Source organism: Schistocerca cancellata, chromosome 9 (assembly GCF_023864275.1).
Source record: "Schistocerca cancellata isolate TAMUIC-IGC-003103 chromosome 9, iqSchCanc2.1, whole genome shotgun sequence".
In the NCBI taxonomy this organism is placed as follows: Eukaryota; Metazoa; Arthropoda; class Insecta; order Orthoptera; family Acrididae; genus Schistocerca; species Schistocerca cancellata.
The window spans coordinates 245,015,676-245,038,717 of record NC_064634.1 but is presented as its reverse complement, the minus strand read 5'-3'; positions in this window follow the sequence as shown (position 1 = coordinate 245,038,717).

The window sequence follows — 23,042 nt, the reverse complement described above, 5'->3', positions numbered from 1 at the left end:
CCAGTCAGTTGCTTAATAAAGCGTTTATTTTCTAATTTGCCTCTTCTATTTTGCGGTGAGCAGCACAGTTTTATGACATCAAAATACTTTCTCGTTTTTTTTTTTTTTTTTTTTTTTTTTTTGGACACAAATAAATGATGTACAAATAGAAATAATGTTGCAGAACTGAATAAAACTGGAATAAACTGGAGAGACAAAATATTGAATTTCAAACTATACAGACATTGCGTACAGAAATAGATACCAATGGCACTAAAAGGGAGGCTAGGACAAGCAAAGGTGTCCGACAAAGCTGTCCTCTTTCTTCTGATTAATATTTGTAGAAAGTGCAATTCAAATAAAGAAAACAACACCAAACGAATCAAAATTAACGGTAAACAAATACATTGGATTCTATTTGCTAATGATATGATAACCTTAGCACAGTCTCAAAAGGTCGTGCACTATATGCTAAAAATCTTTCGTCCGACGCCTTCGATTACACCAACGCCAAAAAGAGTAAAATAATAGTGATAGCTAAATTAATTAGCAAAGAAGGGCAAACTTTAATATAGGAAATAAAATGCTAATGCAAATAAATGAATTGTGCTACTTGTACCGATGACAATTGTTGTTGTTGTTGTTGTTGTTGTATGTTGTAGTCTTCAGTCCAGAGACTGGTTTGATGCAGCTCTCCATGCTACTCCATCCTGTGCAAGCTTCTTCATGTCCCTGTACCTACTGCAACCTACATCCTTCTGAATCTACTTAGTGTATTCATCTCTCGGTCTCCCTCTACGATTTTTACCCTCCACGCTGCCCTCCAGTACTAAATTGGTGATCCCTTGATGCCTCAGAACATGTCCTACCAACCGATCCCTCCTTCTAGTCAAGTTGTACCACAGATTTCCCTTCTCCCCAATTCTATTCGATACCTCCTCATTATTATGTGATCTACCCATCTAATCTTCAGCATTCTTCTGTAGCGCCACGTTTCGAAAGCTTCTATTCTCTTCTTGTCCAAACTATTTATTGTCCACGTTTCACTTCCATACATGGCTACACTCCATACAAATACTTTCAGAAACGACTTCCTGACACTTAAATCTATACTCGATGTTAACAAATTTCTCTTCTTCAGAAACGCTTTCCTTGCCATTGCCAGTCTACATTTTATATCCTCTCTACTTCGACTATCATCAGTTATTTTTCTCCCCAAATAGCAAAACTCCTTTACTACTTCAAGTGTCTCATTTCCTAATCTAATTTCCTCAGCATCACCAGATTTAATTCGACTACATTCCATTATCCTCGTTTTGCTTTTGTTGATGTTCATCTTATATCCTCCTTTCAAGACACTATCCATTCCGTTCAACTGCTCCTCCAAGTCCTTTGCTGTGTCTGACAGAATTACAATGTCATCGGTGAACCTCAAAGTTTTTATTTCTTCTCCGTGGATTTTAATACCTACTCCGAATTTTTCTTTTGTTTCCTTTACTGCTTGCTCAATATACAGATTGAATAACATCGGGGAGAGGCTACAGCCCTGTCGCACTCCCTTCCCAACCACTGATTCCCTTTCGTGTCCCTCGACTCTTGTAAGTGCCATCTGGTTTCTGTACAAATTGTAAACAGCCTTCCGCTCCCTGTATTTTACCCCTGCCACCTTCAGAATTAGAGTATTCCGGTCAACATTGTCTAAAGCTTTCTCTAAGTCCACAAATGCTATAAACGTATGTTTGCCTTTCCTTAATCTATCTTCTAAGATAAGTCATAGGGTCAGTATTGCCTCACGTGTTCCAACATTTCTATGGAATCCAAACTGATCTTCCCCGAGGTCGGCTTGTATTAGTTTTTCCATTCGTCTGTAAAGAATTCGCGTTAGTATTTTGCAGCTGTGACTTATTAAGCTGATTGTTCGGTAATTTTCACATCTGTCAACACCTGCTTTCTTTGGGATTGGAATTATTATATTCTTCTTGAGGTCTGACGGTATTTCGCCTGTCTCATGCATCTTGCTCACCAGATGGTAGAGTTTTGTCAGGAGTAATAAAATAAAAATTGCAACGACTAAACAAGCATTCAGCAGTAAGAATGATTTATTAACGAACACGGACAGAGACAGTGCTGTGTTCAGCACACTGGACGCACATTCTGGAGGACGACCATCAGATCCCAACCTGGCCATCCAAATTTAGGTTTTCTGTGATTTCGCCAATTTGTAAAGAGCACGGGCTATTTCTTTTCCCATCCTCCCTTAATCCTAGCTTGTGATCCGTCTGTAATGACCTCGTCGACGGGACGTTAAAATCTATCGTATCTATCTATCTACTTATTATCAATAAACAACCGTCTGATTATAGAAACAAGTAAGAAATGCAGCAGAACCTTTATTTGTGGCACTTTATGCTATGCTTGTGAACGATGGGCTATTGGGAATCAAGAAGAGAGAAAGTTAGAAATAATGAAGATACGAATGTGGAGAAGAGCCACAACATGCTGAACTGAAAGAAAATCTAATGAACAAATACTAAAAGGAATAAGAAGAAAAGTAAATTAATTGCACACCTAATTCGACAGAAGAGCTTGATAAAAATTTCTTAGAAGGAAAAATGCTGGGAAAAATATCAGGCGGCAGGTCCACAACAGCCATATTACGAGATGTTGTCAGTGGAATGAACTATAACAACTAAAAGCAAATGTTACAGATGGCTAGGGACAGAGGAGGATGGTTACATCGATAAGGCGTTGTGTTTGGTGTTTGTTGTTGATACCCAGACTCATGCTGAAATCATTCATGAAGTAAGCAGCCGAGTTTTATACAACAAGGAAATTCAAATTTACATGTAGTCTCCCTCGAAGACGTTTTGGAGGTTAGGACATATATCATCTTAGTTGCTACAGTGGTCTCTCATGTGGTCGCGTATAAGTCAAGGCTAGCGACGCCCAGAAAGGCACTGCTCGAGTGACAGCAGGTGAGGGTGTAATTACGGCTGGAACTTATTACGGCCGATGCTTTATCGCTGACTTCACTGTATCCGTGTAATGAGCGGTATTACGCGGGGCCTTGAATTGTCTGACTGTTTTTGCCCTAATCTTATTTCGTTTTGCCAGGGACAGGACGTCAAATGTAAATTGTTTTTCGTGTATCCTGCTACAGTTACTTTTTCCTAATTTTGCAGACTTTGCTGATCCTTTCAGCTTCGTTTCGCTTGTGTAGGCCGATTTGCATTGTCAGCTTATGCAAGTAGACCGTTTTGGAGTCGTTTCAGGTTATTTGAGGAGCAAACACGGAATAGTTGTGAGTTACTGCTTTCTCTAGCATATGAGCACGATCAAAAGTATTCCAAAGTTTGGCAATAAGAATAAGGTTAAAATTGTTAGTAGGGTGGATTCATCACGCTTGATAATGTAAACACGGTTAACAATCGCTCTGGCTGAGTTCGTGGACTGAACTGCTTTTAACGAATGGGTGTAATTTGTGTACAATGTATTTTAGTTTATGTACTTGTATTTTCTCCATGGGTTTGCCTGAATACACATTTGAAGCACATATACATTCATCTCTTCCTCGACCCTCTGTTTGTACATTTTCTCCATCTTCTCTCTCCTTATCTTCCTGCCCTTTCTTCTGTCCACCTCTCTCTCCCCCTTTCTTCCTGACCATCTACTACTCCACCCTCTTCCTCTGTCAATCTCCTCCTGCCCCCTTCACCCTATCCACTTCCTCCTCACAACGTATTTTCATCTCCTCATGGCCCCTCTGCATGTCCATATCCTCCTCCCCATCTACCTGTCCATCGCCTCTTTACCTTCTCTCTGTCCCTCACCTCCTTTCCCCCTTCACTGGCAATACCCTTCCTCCCCCTCGGTCCCTTTCACACCCCCCTGCCACCTTTATAGGCTGCCATGCAAAGCAGGTAGATACTAATTCAACACAACAAAAAAGTCGTGCAGGACAGCCTATTTTGAGGGCTTGAAACCTTTTCTTGTCCTTGACATGTAGGCTGCTCTGCAAAGCTGCTCAATAAGGCAGGCCAACACTATCCCCTAATAACACACCTGTTATGTCAGGCTGCCTACACGCCAGGGGCTGAAAAAAAAAACATTTTTGCTCGTCCCTTTGCTTGTATGGGAGCTAGGAGGTTTTAACCCCCACAGTGCTGATACTCATAAAGTATGGTGTTTGTGTGCCAGATTTGGATGAAATCGATCCAGCACTTTTGATGTATAAACACATGTTCTGCTTCATGTATGTGTGATAGATTATTAATGCTCCTATTAAGTTTCTGATATGCAGAACATTAAATATACAAAGCATTTGTTAAATCACATCTTCTTAGTTATACAATTTTAAGTTCTTGAATCACTTGAATTTGTCAGCAAAAAGGGTGTCCTTCTGAAATTAACTTCATTTATTTTGGACTACTAATAAAAAAAGTGCCACTATAAAAATTTCGAAGTCTAGATTCGATCTTACTCTGCATGAAAAGTATTTTATTTAAATAAGCTTGTGGAAAGCAAGCTTGTGTTCACTGATAAAATGGAGAATGTGTGCTGTCCTATTTCGTCTTTTGAAACGACTGTTACAAATAACAGGTGGAACTAAGCATGATGATAGCGCTTCAGCTATGAGTAAAGTGATGATGTTGATGATATTTGGTTTGTGGGCGCTCAACTGCGTCGTCATCAGCGACCATACAAAGTCTCAGTCCCATCTAGTATCACAAATGACTTTGATGAAATTATGAGTACAACACAAACACCCAGTCCCTAGGCAGAGAAAATTCCCAACCCGGCCGGGAATCGAATCCAGGATCCCGTGATCCAGAGGCAGCAACGCTAGCCCCTAGACCACGAGCTACGGACCAGTGTGCAAAGTGCATGCACTATTTCACTTGCCCCTCCTTAGTTGAGTTTCCTTCCAAATCCATGCAGCTAACTGGATTATGAGTCTCTAAAATATTCACACTTCTCTAACACGTTCTTATAGTCAGTGACATCATTCCAAATAGACTGATCAAAAATTTTTGTGTAGGGGATCTTTTCCGGCAGATAATAAATTTTCTTATTGTTTAAATGGTGGATAATGGTATTTCGGGTTCCTATACCATTATCGTCGCCCAGACAACATTACCTCCTGTAATGGGAAACATCTTTGGTCTCTTACTGTAAGAATACAGCATATAGTTATTCATATAATACTTTGTAACATATTTTAACAAGGGAGGTGCTGAAGTGGTGGCTGGTCCCGGCGGAGGTTCGAGTCCTCCCTCGGGCATGGGTGTGTGTGTTTGTCCTTAGGATAATTTAGATTAAGTAGTGTGTAAGCTTAGGGACTGATGACCTTAGCAGTTAAGTCCCATAAGATTTCACACACATTTGAACACTTTTTGCTGAAGTGGGCTCTCTTTTACACTTCCTCCAAATAAGTCGTATTTGAAAACTTAAAAACAAAAAAAAAAAGTGAAACAAGTAACTACGTTTTAAAACTGAAGAATCATTGTGAAGCGGGAAGAATGGAGGTAACTGATTCCCAGCAGTAGCTGCGCCACCGCAAGAAAATGGCAATACCAGCGTCCATCTTGCCAAAGTTGTTGGCAGTGATGGAGGAGAAATACAGATATATTTTGATTCGGCGAGGGTTTGGACATGAAGATCAGCGCTGCAGTGTCCAGGAACCGTACAAAGCTCATGAATTTGGACACGCTTTTTTTTAAATTATGACACTTTAGTTTGTTGACATTAGTGCAACACACGACTGAAAGATATGAAACGGAATATACACTCCTGGAAATTGTAATAAGAACACCGTGAATTCATTGTCCCAGGAAGGGGAAACTTTATTGACACATTCCTGGGGTCAGATACATCACATGATCACACTGACAGAACCACAGGCACATAGACACAGGCAACAGAGCATGCACAATGTCGGCACTAGTACAGTGTATATCCACCTTTCGCAGCAATGCAGGCTGCTATTCTCCCATGGAGACGATCGTAGAGATGCTGGATGTAGTCCTGTGGAACGGCTTGCCATGCCATTTCCACCTGACGCCTCAGTTGGACCAGCGTTCGTGCTGGACGTGCAGACCGCGTGAGACGACGCTTCATCCAGTCCCAAACATGCTCAATGGGGGACAGATCCGGAGATCTTGCTGGCCAGGGTAGTTGACTTACACCTTCTAGAGCACGTTGGGTGGCACGGGATACATGCGGACGTGCATTGTCCTGTTGGAACAGCAAGTTCCCTTGCCGGTCTAGGAATGGTAGAACGATGGGTTCGATGACGGTTTGGATGTACCGTGCACTATTCAGTGTCCCCTCGACGATCACCAGTGGTGTACGGCCAGTGTAGGAGATCGCTCCCCACACCATGATGCCGGGTGTTGGCCCTGTGTGCCTCGGTCATATGCAGTCCTGATTGTGGCGCTCACCTGCACGGCGCCAAACACGCATACGACCACCATTGGCACCAAGGCAGAAGCGACTCTCATCGCTGAAGACGACACGTCTCCATTCGTCCCTCCATTCACGCCTGTCGCGACACCACTGGAGGCGGGCTGCACGATGTTGGGGCGTGAGCGGAAGACGGCCTAACGGTGTGCGGGACCGTAGCCCAGCTTCATGAAGACGGTTGCGAATGGTCCTCGCCGATACCCCAGGAGCAAAGGTGTCCCTAATTTTCTGGGAAGTGGCGGTGCGGTCCCCTACGGCACTGCGTAGGATCCTAAGGTCTTGGCGTGCATCCGTGCGTCGCTGCGGTCCGGTCCCAGGTCGACGGGCACGTGCACCTTCCGCCGACCACTGGCGACAACATCGATGTACTGTGGAGACCTCACGCCCCACGTGTTGAGCAATTCGGCGGTACATCCACCCGGCCTCCCGCATGCCCACTATACGCCCTCGCTCAAAGTCCGTCAACTGCACATACGGTTCACGTCCACGCTGTCGCGGCATGCTACCGGTGTTAAAGACTGCGATGGAGCTCCGTATGCCACGGGAAACTGGCTGACACTGACGGCGGCGGTGCACAAATGCTGCGCAGCTAGCGCCATTCGACGGCCAACACCGCGGTTCCTGGTGTGTCCGCTGTGCCGTGCGTGTGATCATTGCTTGTACAGCCCTCTCGCAGTGTCCGGAGCAAGTATGGTGGGTCTGACACACCGGTGTCAATGTGTTCTTTTTTCCATTTCCAGGAGTGTATTTGGCGACAACATATATCTGCAGATGCCTGCATGACACGTTTGACATATAATGAGGGACGAAAATGGATCCAAAACCGAAATTGCTGTAGTTGGCTTAAGAAATATAATTACAGTCGAATGGTGAAAACGTTGTTATTTTGAAAGTTTCGTTCTATAAGTTCGTAAAACTTCAGTGCTGTACAACATGCTTTGTGAGTTACTAGGGTTCAAGTTTTTGAGCTAGTTATTACTTTATGAAAGATAATTGCAAAAATATACGTAGCGAGACCATATAAGTTACTTTTCATAGAATAACTTTTTTGTTTTGGTTTCTTAGGTTCTTTTAATCCAAAATAGGAGATAGTGATGAAAACCAGGAGTATTTGGACCCTCTGTGCCACTACCAGATGTCACTTACAGAGAAAGGTGAGGAAGATAGCGTTTATGTGCTACACCGGCAGCCAGGACCGTTACCAGGCTGCCGAATGCGATAGAGGGTCATGGTAATTGCGCAGATGACAACCAACGGTGACTTTGGAAGGACAGCGCAACCATAAGGCGCCAGTTTACTCGCCGATACCACCACCGAAGGCCGAGTCTTGAGGCCGTTCCATTGGAAGGTGGTAATTGCACACTTCAACGTCCTGTTACGCGTCATCCGCGGGGCGACCGAGGCGCAGCGCGGGAGATAGCATCAGTGCGCCCTGTGGGTCGTTTTTTCTTTAAAGTGGCGTAATATCAGTTAAGGGAATAACGGAGGGGACGCGTCCCCTGCTATTTGGCCGGCCGCGGGAGCGATCGCAGCGCCAGTGGTGGCCGTGGGGCGCACCGGATAATCGGCCTCGTTACGCTGCTCCCGTAATTGTGGTCCCGGTCGGCCACTGGGCGTAAACCTGCGGACCACCGCATCGCGCGCTGCTGTGCTGATCCGAGCGTCGGGGTTGCGATGCGACGGACGTACACCACAACTGCCTTCAGTCTCGAGGTTGTTCCACTTAACTAGCAGCAGTAAAACTTGCTTTACATGATCACAACAAAGATTTCTATGCACAAAGAGATTAACCGTAGGAACTCGCGTAACGTGCAGCCCAATGAACCACAAAAAGGTAGTATTCATTATTACGGCGGATGCACTTGTCCTGTATCGGGAAGTTTGTTACGACCCCGACCAAAGCTATCGGACGCCATTGGCAGCTACTATAACCAGTTATTTGGGTTTTCGTAATCTTAGACAAAATTTGGTTTATATTGATCGCGCATTGATTCTTTACCTGCAGAAACAGATAAAACGTGAAGATCATTCAGCAAACAGTAAGATTTCACTATAAAGAAATTTTGTTATACTTCTCTACGAACCATAAAATTGTTTGATTGAACTTCATTAAGAGTCTCCGAAGAGCATTGTATAACTTACTAAGTTTCTCCTGTCTTGGCGATGTTTGCACATGTGAAAATTGGATAAACTTCCGAGTAGTAGGACTTTCAACCGACGGCAAGGTCAACAGAAAATGAAATAGTAAGTGCACTTTTATTCTACATTTTCGTATGATCTCTATGAAAATATGTAACGAGTATTACTCGATAGGAAACCTCCATTCTTTCACGAAAAAGTTGAAATTTCCACCTTCATTACGAACACACGATCTTAATGGTTTTATTAGCCATTCTCAGCCAGATTCTTTCACCCAGAAGTTTCATTGCACTACGTATGTAAGAGTGTTTGTATGGAGCTTGGAAGAGCGGGAGAAGTTTAGTAGCAGATCAAAACTGACGGGATCGACTCAGTAGCTTAGTAGATAAGAGCCCTGCAAACAACATTAATGTGTCGTGAAGCTTTAGAAGAATTTATGAATGTTTTGTTGACATCATTTACTTTTGTTTTACGGACTATGATAGTTCTCTAGTACAGTTAACCATTGACGCAAAGTGCCGAGTTCCTGCAGCCGGAGCTAGTCTGCCAGGAAACGGCAGCGAGGGATACAGAAAGCAGCCCGAACAATGTCCATTCTTGGCGCCGGTGTTTAACGAGAAGTGAGCAATGTGGATCCCTGTTAGCGTACGCCAATCTGAAAGCTTTTGCTAGTTCAAACGCTGCGGCTTCTTTGGATACTGACTCTAGGAGGAATGTTACCTGCACGCGCGCAGACCAGTGACTGGCAATCCGCAGAACACGCTGCTGGCGTGAGTCGGACTCTAAGCTCGTGACCAGTTTCTCGCTGTGACCACTGACAGGTTCTCATCCACCTCCTGATCACCACAATACGCTTCACTCCACAGAAAACTGCACTGAATGGTAGCTCCTTCCCTTAAACGCAGTCTTCAGGGCTTCATATTTGTAAATTTATCGTTACTAGATTCGCGGTCGCGATATGATTTTCTTTTACAGCGGCATCTGTACGTTTGATTCAAACGCTCACGGTACCTAATCCACTCTAACGACAAAAAAACCGACGCCCCATGAAATAATTACGCAAATTTGTCACAAGTTGATATTTACGCAGGTATCGATGGAAAATGCAAAATTGTAAACAAGGGTGGTCGGTAGATGAATGTGTGACGCTGCATCGCAATTTCGATCCTCAGCTGGCAAGGATAAATAAGCAGGGGAAATGTCGCAATCAGGGCAGTAATGGTGAATTTCACTCCGTGTACTCAGACAGGAACTATGCCTCGCAGACAGGCGCGTGAACAACATACGCAGATGTCAGCTTTTGAGAGAGGATCGTTTAGTTGGGTTCGAAGAAGCCGATTGAAGTAACCGGCCAATCGCTCGAGATTTGAATATAAGCAATGCCAATGTTTGACGATGTTGATCGTTATCGGTGAACCATTGCCGAACACAGCGTCAAGAAGGAAGTACTGACCTAGAGACCCGGCAGAAATGAGAACTGAGTAATCGGCAGAGAGGCACTCAGAGCCCCAGATTTAACATTATCATAGATCCGACGTGTAACTGGTGATTCAGTGACCACAAGATCCATTAATTGGAGGTTCACAGGAAGGGGGCTGAGCTCACGGCGCGCCTTAGGCCGATTACCATTGACCTTTGTACACCAACAAATCCATTTGCAATGGTGTCGGACACATTGAGCCTGGAATCTCATTGACTGTAGTAGAATTGTATTCATTGATAAGTCCCGCTTGGAACTGAACCCTGATGCCACTAACCCGACTGTCGCCCGCCATGCGGCCCGACAGCCGGAAGTGATGGTCTGGGGTGGCATTTACACTCCTGGAAATTGAAATAAGAACACCGTGAATTCATTGTCCCAGGAAGGGGAAACTTTATTGACACATTCCTGGGGTCAGATACATCACATGATCACACTGACAGAACCACAGGCACATAAACACAGGCAACAGAGCATGCACAATGTCGGCACTAGTACAGTGTATATCCACCTTTCGCAGCAATGCAGGCTGCTATTCTCCCATGGAGACGATCGTAGAGATGCTGGATGTAGTCCTGTGGAACGGCTTGCCATGCCATTTCCACCTGGCGCCTCAGTTGGACCAGCGTTCGTGCTGGACGTGCAGACCGCGTGAGACGACGCTTCATCCAGTCCCAAACATGCTCAATGGGGGACAGATCCGGAGATCTTGCTGGCCAGGGTAGTTGACTTACACCTTCTAGAGCACGTTGGGTGGCACGGGATACATGCGGACGTGCATTGTCCTGTTGGAACAGCAAGTTCCCTTGCCGGTCTAGGAATGGTAGAAAGATGGGTTCGATGACGGTTTGGATGTACCGTGCACTATTCAGTGTCCCCTCGACGATCACCAGTGGTGTACGGCCAGTGTAGGAGATCGCTCCCCACACCATGATGCCGGGTGTTGGCCCTGTGTGCCTCGGTCGTATGTAGTCCTGATTGTGGCGCTCACCTGCACGGCGCCAAACACGCATACGACCACCATTGGCACCAAGGCAGAAGCGACTCTCATCGCTGAAGACGACACGTCTCCATTCGTCCCTCCATTCACGCCTGTCGCGACACCACTGGAGGCGGGCTGCACGATGTTAGGGCGTGAGCGGAAGACGGCCTAACGGTGTGCGGGACCGTAGCCCAGCTTCATGGAGACGGTTGCGAATGGTCCTCGCCGATACCCCAGGAGCAACAGTGTCCCTAATTTGCTGGGAAGTGGCGGTGCGGTCCCCTACGGCACTGCGTAGGATCCTACGGTCTTGGCGTGCATCCGTGCGTCGCTGCGGTCCGGTCCCAGGTCGACGGGTACGTGCACCTTCCGCCGACCACTGGCGACAACATCGATGTACTGTGGAGACCTCACGCCCCACGTGTTGAGCAATTCGGCGGTACGTCCACCCGGCCTCCCGCATGCCCACTATACGCCCTCGCTCAAAGTCCGTCAACTGCACATACGGTTCACGTCCACGCTGTCGCGGCATGCTACCAGTGTTAAAGACTGCGATGGAGCTCCGTATGCCACGGCAAACTGGCTGACACTGACGGCGGCGGTGCACAAATGCTGCGCAGCTAGCGCCATTCGACGGCCAACACCGCGGTTCCTGGTGTGTCCGCTGTGCCGTGCGTGTGATCATTGCTTGTACAGCCCTCTCGCAGTGTCCGGAGCAAGTATGGTGGGTCTGACACACCGGTGTCAATGTGTTCTTTTTTCCATTTCCAGGAGTGTATTTCAAAGCAGAACTGCTTTGTCATCCGTGGCAACCCTACAGCACAGCGATACGTCGACGATATTATACGCGCAGTTTTGTTGCCCTTCGTTGTAAGCGATACTGGACTTACGTTTCAGCAAGATAGTGCCCACAGCACACGGGGATACTTTCTACTGCTTGTCTTTGTTTGCCAATCCGTCTCTTGGCCAGTAGAGTCGACGGATCTCTCCCCCACTGAGAACGTTTGGAGCATTGTGGGCAGTGTACACTAACCATCTGAGGATTTAGGCGATGTAGCGGACCAATTGGACAGAATTTGGCACTATATCCCTCAGGAGGACATCCAACTATCATATTAATCATGTTAAGCGTTATTCACGTGCTCAATTTGTAAATAAGTCAATTTTCGTGAAACAGTTGTCATCTGTTCGTCTGTGGAAGAACATCACAGTTACCGATTTCCGTCCCATTCGAGTAATTCGTTCGTGGCGCGTCTTTTTTTTAAAGGAGTGTATTTGCTAGCTTTGTAACGATTTATTTACATTTTTTACACGCAGCACCCTTCCGCGTTAGCAGTTGCCCTCAATTTTTCGACACATTCACACTGACTTACAGGGATCACTACTTACAGTCCCACTATTTATTTGTTGAATTTTCTGTGGTCACAACCAACGAAGTGGTTTATTGGAGTCGCTTTCACTGGAAGAGCGTTATTCAGACGCCTGTTTGGGCCTCCAGATTTAGGTTTTCTTTGATTTGCTTTAATTCCTTTAGGCAAACATCTGGATGGTTGCTCGTAGTGAACATGATTGAGCTGCTTTTCCATCTTTGTTCATTCCGAGCTTGAGCTCCGTTTCTAATGACCTCGTCATCGACGGATCGTTGAACCGTACTCATTCTCCATTAGTCCAACTTGATATAACAAAATCGAAAATATATTTCGATTGGATATGTCATTCAAATCCTTCTTTGATACCCTTTTGCCGACTTTTCGTGACAGGGGTCGTGTCCGTGAGTACGTTTGTTAATGAGTTTTTCAGTATGTAAAAGCGACTATGCTTGAAACTTCCCGGGTTATTAAAATTGTGCGCGAGATCGGGACTCGCCACCAGGACCTTGTCTTACGTGGGGAAGTGTTCTGTCGATTGAGTGAGCCAGTCACGGCTCACAGACGGTCATTCTGAATGGGATTTTCACTCTGCAGTGGAGTGTGCGCTGATATGAAACCTCCTGGCAGATTAAAACTGTGTGCTAGACCGAGACTAAAACTCAGGATCTTTGCGTTTCGCGGGAAAGTGCTCTGTCATCTCAGCTACTCAAGCACGACTCACGAACTGCCCTCACAGCTTCAGTTCTACTAGTACCTCGTCTCCTACTTTCCAGACTTCACAGAAGCTCTTTTGCGAACCTTCTGTAAAGTTTGGAAAGTAGGATACGAAGTACTGGCAGAACTGAAGCTGTGAGGACGGGTCGTAAATTGTGGATGGGCAGCTCAGATGGTAGAGCACTACCCACGAAAGACAAAGGTCCCGAGTTTGAGTCTCGGTCCGACACACAGTTTTAATCTACCAGGAAGTTTCGGCCATTCTGAAGTTTTGCTTGATTGAAGTCAGGAAGGAAGAAAGGTTTACCGATGTTATACTGTATGGTCAGATAATGTGGAATGCCCTGTTCATTTTTTTGGCATTGATCAGACGTCTTTAGTTTTACACAATAATTACCCTACATATTATCAATATGGTTTTGTAAAAAAAAAAAAAAAAAAAAATAAAAATAAAAAAAAAAAAAGTGGATGAGGTCATTGTACGTTTTAATGTCCATGCGGGTGCTGGTGTGATGAAACTGTCGGACAATTTGTTTCGGGTGTGTTGTGGGTTGACTTCAACACCATATCATATAAGTGAGGCATCGGAAGATAAGTGGTGGTAAATTCCTGTTGTGTGCCACATTGTGTCACCAGTATGACCTGATGACCTGTTTCGTGCTTCCATCTGCCAAAAGGGCAGGCGTACTTCGGGCCCTAGTCCTAGACTTTTGAAGGTGCCTCGGATACATACATGGCTGATGGCAGTTCGGTACTCTTAACACGTATTTCGAACTGTTGCACCCTGCAGTCCACAGAAGGGTTTTAGCGTTACTCTGTTCCGCTCTGCGGTGTGGCCGGCTCGACTGTACCGCCGCGCTAGTCCTTTCACTCCGAATGCCGTGGTTTAGTTTTACAATAATGACTAATGACTGGACCGATACTATCGGTGTGACCGGGCCCGGAGCTATGCACATAATGACCCATTCATCTGTCACGACACAATCAGATACGAGACGAAGAAAAAAGTACGCCGGCCACAATCCATTCATTAATTACAACAATGCCCTTCGGTCCAGTCTCGGAATTTATTGATTGCTGTGTGTATTTACGATGTGATTCTCTTCTTGGGCAGTATTTTTTGCGATTTATGAGGGCTGTGGATTATTTTTCGTACGTTTGCCTGTCCATTTTCTTTCCAAGATACTATGAATGTATTTACAGCGTACATTTCCTTAGATACGTCGTAGCTGTGCAAGTATGTCAACTGCTACATCTGTTGTATTTTTATTTTTTCATGTTTGGTCATTGTGTATGACAGTTCACATCTTTTGTTGCTTTTCACTTTCGACTAACTGTGCAATTTACGTCTCGGATATTCATTCGCCCAATTTTTTAGTCCAGTTATTTTAAGCGATCTTCGTCTGTAAGAGTACGTAAAACATTTTATAGTACTCGTAGTTTTTGTTTTGTTTTTATGTGTAATCGACCTTATGTTAAGTCGTTTGTTACCGTAAATTTGTTGCCCATTTTTACTGCGTAACAAACTGGAGACATTTTTCCCATTGACCTCTAACATACTGTGTACTTACTTTTGTCGCGCTTTGTTGACATTTTCATTGTGTTTTTTACACCCGGCGAACGGTCTACCCGACGGGAGGCCCTAGTCACACGGCACTTACTTTATCCAAATATATAGATGTTCTATGGTGGTAAATCATTTCATGCGACTCACATTATGGAGCCACTACGAAATGTGCAGAGAGATATATAAATACGCTATACTGGAGTAACAAAACTGTTATACACTATCGGTCCACGATTATCATGTATTTTCGCAATCGGTGGAGTGTGCGAATTTCACCAAACTTATTGGGGGTTACTGCATTGTAAGTCCTTCTTCTCAGTGTTGTTAGACACAAACGAAACGAGTTCATATTATTCGGAAACCCGGCTCCGCCATTTCACTCACTGGTGTCGCCTGAAAAGGGTGAGAAGGTGAGAATGGCAAGCGATATCTGTGTGGTTCGTTTCCAGCCGTCCGGGAGAACCGCACAGCAAATGGTTTACCGACAGGAATTTTTAGTTGCTGTTGCTCCATCAAATTTTCTATACCTTTGTTCAGTACATAAAAGACAGGATGAGTAACAGTGGTTGCAGAATAGGAAACTATTTTGGGTCTTCTGTGTAGCTGCTATGTAAATACCTCACGCTTTTCAGTGAATGTCGAAAGAAAGTAAAACAGAATTCTTGATTCACGCATCATCAACTGAGGATACAGACCATCAGATTTTACTTAGTTAGAATATATCTATGGCCATAACTTTCAGGCACCTGGGAAATTTTCTAATATTGACATACGAACTTTGTTGTAATAGGACCTCAGTTGTAATTAAAGGAAGAATCTGGACACTAGCGATTTTTCTGCAGGTTTTGTGTGTACTGTCTCGTCTGTAACTTGGATTACGGTGACGTGATTTTTCATTGGGTTGCTGCACTGTCATTGTTTGCGCCTTTTTTCCCCTCTTACGGAGGTAATGCGAACGTAATCACGGTGAACGGGCCAGCTAAGTTTTATTTCTGTAGCGAGCAGTGTGAACTGCACCTGTCCTCGGATCCGTGAGACACGCTCTGTCCGATCGCAGTCACTGTCGAGGGCACTTCTGGCAGTACGGACAGCAGCGAGGAAATTAGTTCCGGGAAATTGTAGGCGGCAAAACCGCGAGAAATAAAATAAATCGTGCCGACTTATGGACATTTAATGTGGCTTGTGATGGCTGCATAAAACTTAATGGCTCGCGTCGTCTATCATATGTTCCGAAACGACTACTCGCAGCAGGTGGACGAATGGATAGATACTAATGTTTATAGGTATCGGCCAACTGGACTCGCTAGAGAGAAACCGGTGTCATAACCTAACGGAGACCAGATAAATTTCTTTTAGCTTTAAAATATAAAACACGTCTCACGTGGACAAGCCGCAAATGCAAAAGAGATGTCTTTGACAAGACGGTAAGTGTTCTGAAAATAAGAACGGAGTAGTTATTGGTAGTAAAACCTAACTGTTTCAAAACTTTCCTGCTTAGCACAGAATTTCCTGGGAAATAAAAATTAGTAACGAACTTCGTGGACTTTCTACAAGTGTAGCCGTCGTTCGCCATTATTAGTGATTAGTTGTTATGGAAGTATCAAATATGTTGGACTGCTAAGAATACGGAGAGGCAGGAACATTGCGTAAGTTCAGAAACGTATGCGTAACTTCAAAAAAAATTGCTTAAGAAAACTAGGGTTGGGTGATTTTGGTACAATACGTAAACGACGTAGTGAATGGTAGGATTACTGGTAGTATTGGTAGCATTCGTGGGAAAACAAACATGAACGAATGTGAGAGAGATAAACTGGGAACCGACGCTTTCTACTTAAGTTTTGTTTGTTTTGCACATAATTAGAAACGCATATCGTTCAGTGTCACTATGCTGAGTAGTTTATAGCCTTAAAAATATAAATTGCATTTTATAGGTTGTAAAAATTAGTTAATCGCGTAGCTTCTGAGTTTTTATGTAACCAAAGCAATTAATTTTGATGCAAGTACAGTTTATATGCCCAAACACAAAAGAATCTGTATAGTCATTGTTGTTTTGTACTCGGTAGAACGTTCCTCTTACTGTTTCGGTTATTATTGACAAGTGCGAAAGTTGTTTGTGAATAACATCTTGTGTATATGCTCGACAAAGTATTGAAGCGACATTTGATATGTTTTTGTTTTGCAGTTTATTTATTTTGAGGAAATTGCGTCTTCTCGTGCTATATGATAAATCTGTAATTTTTTCTCTCCATACAAAATACCTCTATGCCCCGTTAAAAATAAACAGTTGTTGATTAAAATCAGAATTAAATATTGACAATTTCAGTTTTGTTGTAAATGCTGCTTATATTTAAGTAACAGACCGGAGGATAACAAAAATATTCCATAAGTTACACGACCCTTTTGTATAACCTCCCTCAGTTTCTAAACCACATACCGCTGCCGGTTTCTAGCGGAACCGTCTAAGATACTGATTGCATACGCAAATAGGTCGGTGGAAATAGGTAGCGCCCGATAAATATGCAACACACCTAACGAACAGGTAACGCCGTTACGATCTTCACTGACCGAAGCTAGTAGGAAAACTATCGTAGTCTGCGTTGACTTAAGATTATCTACGGTAGCCTACGATAGTTTCACAACTCTGACAAAGATTAACGAAGTATGTCTACAGGGTGTCGCAGGAGGAACGATCAATATTCAGGAATAAGATAGAAATGATGATTCGAAACAAAAACCTCTAGTAAACATAGGCTGTAAAATGCGTACCTTAAGAGCTCTGAGAACTTCATATTCGATACTGTGAAAGAAATTTCATCTATTTCCTCTTTTATTATTCAGCAGAATAGATGTGTTTCTCTGCAGCGAAGGTGCTCATAGCTCATAATGTCTGCAGTTTAGAGCCTATGGCTACTGGACGTTTTTGTTTCGAGCAGTCGTTCCTGTTATATCCCTAAATGCTGACCTTTCTTTTGGTACAGTTTGTTTAATTATGGTGCAAATTATAACGGAAATATTTTTTGTATTTTTCAGCTTGTTAATAAATTACATTTGTTGAAGTAATTACAAAGAAAATGTCGTCATACAGTTCCTGGTACCATTCATGGAGTACTTACGAAGAGAATGTTAAAGTTGCTGGTACCATTCATTTTATAGCACGCATCACAACAAAAGTTGCCTTGCATATTTGGCAGCTGCGTGCTGGAAGTCAGCCAACGTCCTTGCCGCAGTGGTAACACCGGTTCCCGTCAGATCACCGAAATTAAACGATGTCGGGCTTGGTAGCACTTTGATGGGCCATAGTCCCGGTCTGCCGAGTGTCGTTGGCAGGCGGGATGTACTCGGCACTTGAGAGGTCTGAGGAGATACTTTATTGAGAAGTAGCGGGTTCCGTCACGAAAACTGACAACGGCCGAGATAGCGGTGTGCTGACCACATGCCCCTCCAATCCGCATTTGGCGACGCCTAAGGGTTGAGGACGACACGGCGGCCGATCTGTACCGTTGGGCCTTTTGTTTTTCTGGGCTGGAAGTCGATTTAGATTTAAAGTGTTATTGTCGTAGCTGCCTAGGGAAAACACGTTTGATTTTCCAGCAATATCGCTGGCAGATGAACCCAAATAATTGCCAACTGAGCATTAGTAACGTCCGCCTGTTAGCTGTGCCGCGGCGAATAAACTAGAGGTGGAAATTTGTGCTTTTGCCTTTCGTTCTGTGTTGTTTTTCGTAAACAACAGCGTTGGGGAACGATGCGGGAGACCCGCACCGCATACTAGGCAAGGTTATAATGGAGGTGGTTTGACGTTGCCTTCCTCCGACCGTAATGGGGATGAATGATGATGATGAAGACGACACAACAACACCCAGTAATATCGGGGCTCGGGAAGCGAGAACGCTACCGCGACACTACGAGCTGTGGAAATTTTGGACCTAAACTACTTACTTACACTGTACAGTGCAAAGTAGTGAAAAAAGCAGATAGTTTGAAGTTACGGATAATGTAAAGTACCGTTATTCGAAAAAAAAGGCAAGTTCGTTGTCACATGCGGCGGTTTGGTTTAGCGGAGCAGTGGAGAAGCTAAGTGGGAGTAGGATTTGGGACGGTTCGGAGTGGCGGGTTCCCAGATTGGTCTCGGGCGCTCCCGCGCCCCGCGGCGCCGTTTGATATCTAAATTGCCGTTCGTGGCCTTTGCGGCCGCCATCGAGGTTTTTTCTCTGCCACTCTCCCGGCTGCTGGTCTTGCCGGTGAACAACAGTGTAGCTCATTAGGCGATATTACATCCGTCGCGCTACACCCACCTCCCAAGGACGCGGCTGCAGCACAGCTTCTGTCTAGAAGCCGCAGAGGAATTGTGCTACAGTCATATCCGTTTAGTGTCACATGAATAAGTGCCCTAGGATGGCACTGCAAGCTACAGTACCTCAGTTTCTTAAGCACACTAGTTCCTATGTTGATCTGTTGCTGTCGGATAATAACTCCGAAATGTAAAACACCAGTATTGCAAATTGAAGAAATGCTTAACTGACCGGGACGTGCCCAGTTGCATTCCACCGATGCCGAGGGTGGTGACGCTCTGTGGTTTCGACACATTATTCGCATTCTGGAGGACGGCAGTTCATATGCAAGTGCGGCCATTCAGATTTAGGTTTCTCTAAATCGATTAAAGCAAATCCTGAGATTGTTATTTTGCAAAGAAAATGGCCGATTTCCGCCCCTGTTCTTCCTCCAGTCGGAGGTATTACCCAGTCTATAATGATCTTGTCTCATGATCGTCGACGGGACGTTAAATCCCTCCCTCCATGAAACCGTTAGAAGTTTGCAGTGGTTGCCTCCATCCTCTTTCCGCGTCGTATCACGTCTCATCTGCACTGAAAAAAGTGAAGTATGTGTAAATCAGTGACCCTGACTTTTCTACAAGAAACTCAATCTGGTAGGATTTTGCACAATCTATGTGTAACTGGAGTCTTCTCTTATAGAAGTGAGTATAAATTTTCGGCAGATTTTTTTTAAGTTTATTTTTGGTTAGAAGGTAGGTTGGAAATCCTCTGGCCGTAATTTCGAAATCGTAGCTGACGTCGCTAAGCTTCAGTGGAATTTTCTGGAGTTGGTCGTCGGTGTCACACAGACGTAATGTTAATGGTTATACACGGAAGTGGTCCAAAAGCGGAGGAGAAGGGACAGCATTTACACTCCTGGAAATGGAAAAAAGAACACATTGATACCGGTGTGTCAGACCCACCATACTTGATCTGGACACTGCGAGAGGGCTGTACAAGCAATGATCACACGCACGGCACAGCGGACACACCAGGAACCGCGGTGTTGGCCGTCGAATGGCGCTAGCTGCGCAGCATTTGTGCACCGCCGCCGTCAGTGTCAGCCAGTTTGCCGTGGCATACGGAGCTCCATCGCAGTATTTAACACTGGTAGCATGCCGCGACAGCGTGGACGTGAACCGTATGTGCAGTTGACGGACTTTGAGCGAGGGCGTATAGTGGGCATGCGGGCGGCCGGGTGGACGTACCGCCGAATTGCTCAACACGTGGGGCGTGAGGTCTCCACAGTACATCGATGTTGTCGCCAGTGGTCGGCGGAAGGTGCACGTACCCGTCGACCTGGGACCGGACCGCAGCGACGCACGGATGCACGCCAAGACCGTAGGATCCTACGCAGTGCCGTAGGGGACCGCACCGCCACTTCCCAGCAAATTAGGGACACTGTTGCTCCTGGGGTATCGGCGAGGACCATTCGCAACCGTCTCCATGAAGCTGGGCTACGGTCCCGCACACCGTTAGGCCTTCTTCCGCTCACGCCCCAACATCGTGCAGCCCGCCTCCAGTGGTGTCGCGACAGGCGTGAATGGAGGGACGAATGGAGACGTGTCGTCTTCAGCGATGAGAGTCGCTTCTGCCTTGGTGCCAATGATGGTCGTATGCGTGTTTGGCGCCGTGCAGGTGAGCGCCACAATCAGTACTGCATACGACCGAGGCACACAGGGCCAACACCCGGCATCATGGTGTGGGGAGCGATCTCCTACACTGGCCGTACACCACTGGTGATCGTCGAGGGGACACTGAATAGTGCACGGTACATCCAAACCGTCATCGAACCCATCGTTCTACCATTCCTAGACCGGCAAGGGAACTTGCTGTTCCAACAGGACAATGCACGTCCGCATGTATCCCGTGCCACCCAACGTGCTCTAGAAGGTGTAAGTCAACTACCCTGGCCAGCAAGATCTCCGGATCTGTCCCCCATTGAGCATGTTTGGGACTGGATGAAGCGTCGTCTCACGCGGTCTGCACGTCCAGCACGAACGCTGGTCCAACTGAGGCGCCAGGTGGAAATGGCATGGCAAGCCGTTCCACAGGACTACATCCAGCATCTCTACGATCGTCTCCATGGGAGAATAGCAGCCTGCATTGCTGCGAAAGGTGGATATGCACGGTACTAGTGCCGACATTGTGCATGCTCTGTTGCCTGTGTCTATGTGCCTGTGGTTCTGTCAGTGTGATCATGTGATGTATCTGACCCCAGGAATGTGTCAATAAAGTTTCCCCTTCCTGGGACAATGAATTCACGGTGTTCTTATTTCAATTTCCAGGAGTGTAGTTCACGTATTTCTATCCAAACGAATTCCATGTCTATCCGTAGTGTTATATGGAGTAGAATTGTTATTGATGATAAGTACGCTGGAAATGAGGCTAGAGATACTTTGTCTGTAGTAATGTATACTCCATTACGTGTTAATCGAGTTTACTGTTGGTGCATGTATTTGTCTGTGCATGTCACACACACTATGCCTTCATATTGTCCTAGCTATAACTTAGCAACCTTGGCCCATGTTCTAACGTAGATTTTGGGAGGTTTCTCTTGTTTGTGAGACACCGGAATTGGAAGTACCTTTCCATTTGTGAATCCCCCTTTCCCTCGTCCACATATCTGGGACCCAGTTGTAAGGGACGGCGTTCTGTAAAAGGCCTGCACTGCTCTTTTTCGGAGGGTTTTAAACGGGAGTTCAAAAATCATTAGACTTTGATGCCTACTGAGTCCTTGATGTTCGCTGATGAAGTTGTGTGGCGTTCAGTTTCAATTCCTCTCTTACTTTTAGGTCGACACAAAACAACGTAACATTTAACACCTCACAGTCACTAGTTCTGTTCATCACAGTTCCACGCCCGATGCATCATAGAGACGGAAAGGAGGAAGGTCACTGGTGGGCCATGAACAGTTTGTATTGCTCCTGTTACTGTAGCAAATTACAGGCACGAAAATTATGCAAAATTAATTCCAAGGATCATCTCCTTTTTATAGCGCCAATGAGGTTAAGGAACCGCCTGTTGACGTAGGACGTTCTGTATGGATCACGGAGCCCACATTTAGCGCTTCATATTTCTTGCGCCTAGCGGATTTGTGTGGCAGATAATAATTACGTACATGGAAGCCGAGACCGTATGCGTGTTGAAGCACCTGACATTTTACGTGGCTGTTATAGAGTTCTGTCACAAGAGAAGTGCTTGTTTGCTAACTACGCAGCGCGTCAGCAGTGGAAAAGTGGCCTTAACATTTGTTGCGTCTTGTGAAAAAACTAGAAGTAAATAACATAGCACGTCTCTGGCACTACGTGGCGAGTGGGACGTGGCAACGAAAATATAGACTAGAGGGGCTTTCACGGTAAAGGATTACACGATGACTTTTGTAACTGGGCAGCAAAAAGGAGGCAGGAACTGGAGTCAGGAGCGGACTGGAAGCATTTTCAGACTGGGTGGGGCAGAGCGATGCCGCCAAAACAACCAAGAGGGAGAGGCAAGAGACGTTGCCGAAATTAATATCAACGTGTCGCAAAACAAACAGCGATGGGCGCAGGCCAATTTAAGGGCACGTATAAGAAGCGCTCAATAAAAAATGTAACCTGGAGACTAAGTGGGCAGAAGCGCTGTTTGCGTCTGGTTCCGGTCTTCTGAAGCAGGTGTTCCACCTGATGGGTGCTGTGTAACCTGCGATGTGGCTCTCTGAGAGCATTGCAGATGCTTCTGAAAGTCATAGGATATGGAATCCAACACACAAGTAGAAAAATAGCAGCTTTAATTCTTTTTTAATGATGACTGTCGTAGAAAATTTGAGTAATCAACCAAATATCTTCATCTCATTTTTCACTGAGAACACTTACCTTTTTCGGCGAGTGGGCGAGGAAAAGGGAGCAACGTACACAAGAAGCGAGAGAGGTAATTAGTTACTTGTTTCATTGATCGAATTCACGATAAATGTTAGGATGTGGAGCTTGTCAACAGAACAGACACAGGACACTTGACGTATATACACCTAAATAAAAAAATAAAAATGTATGCGGGC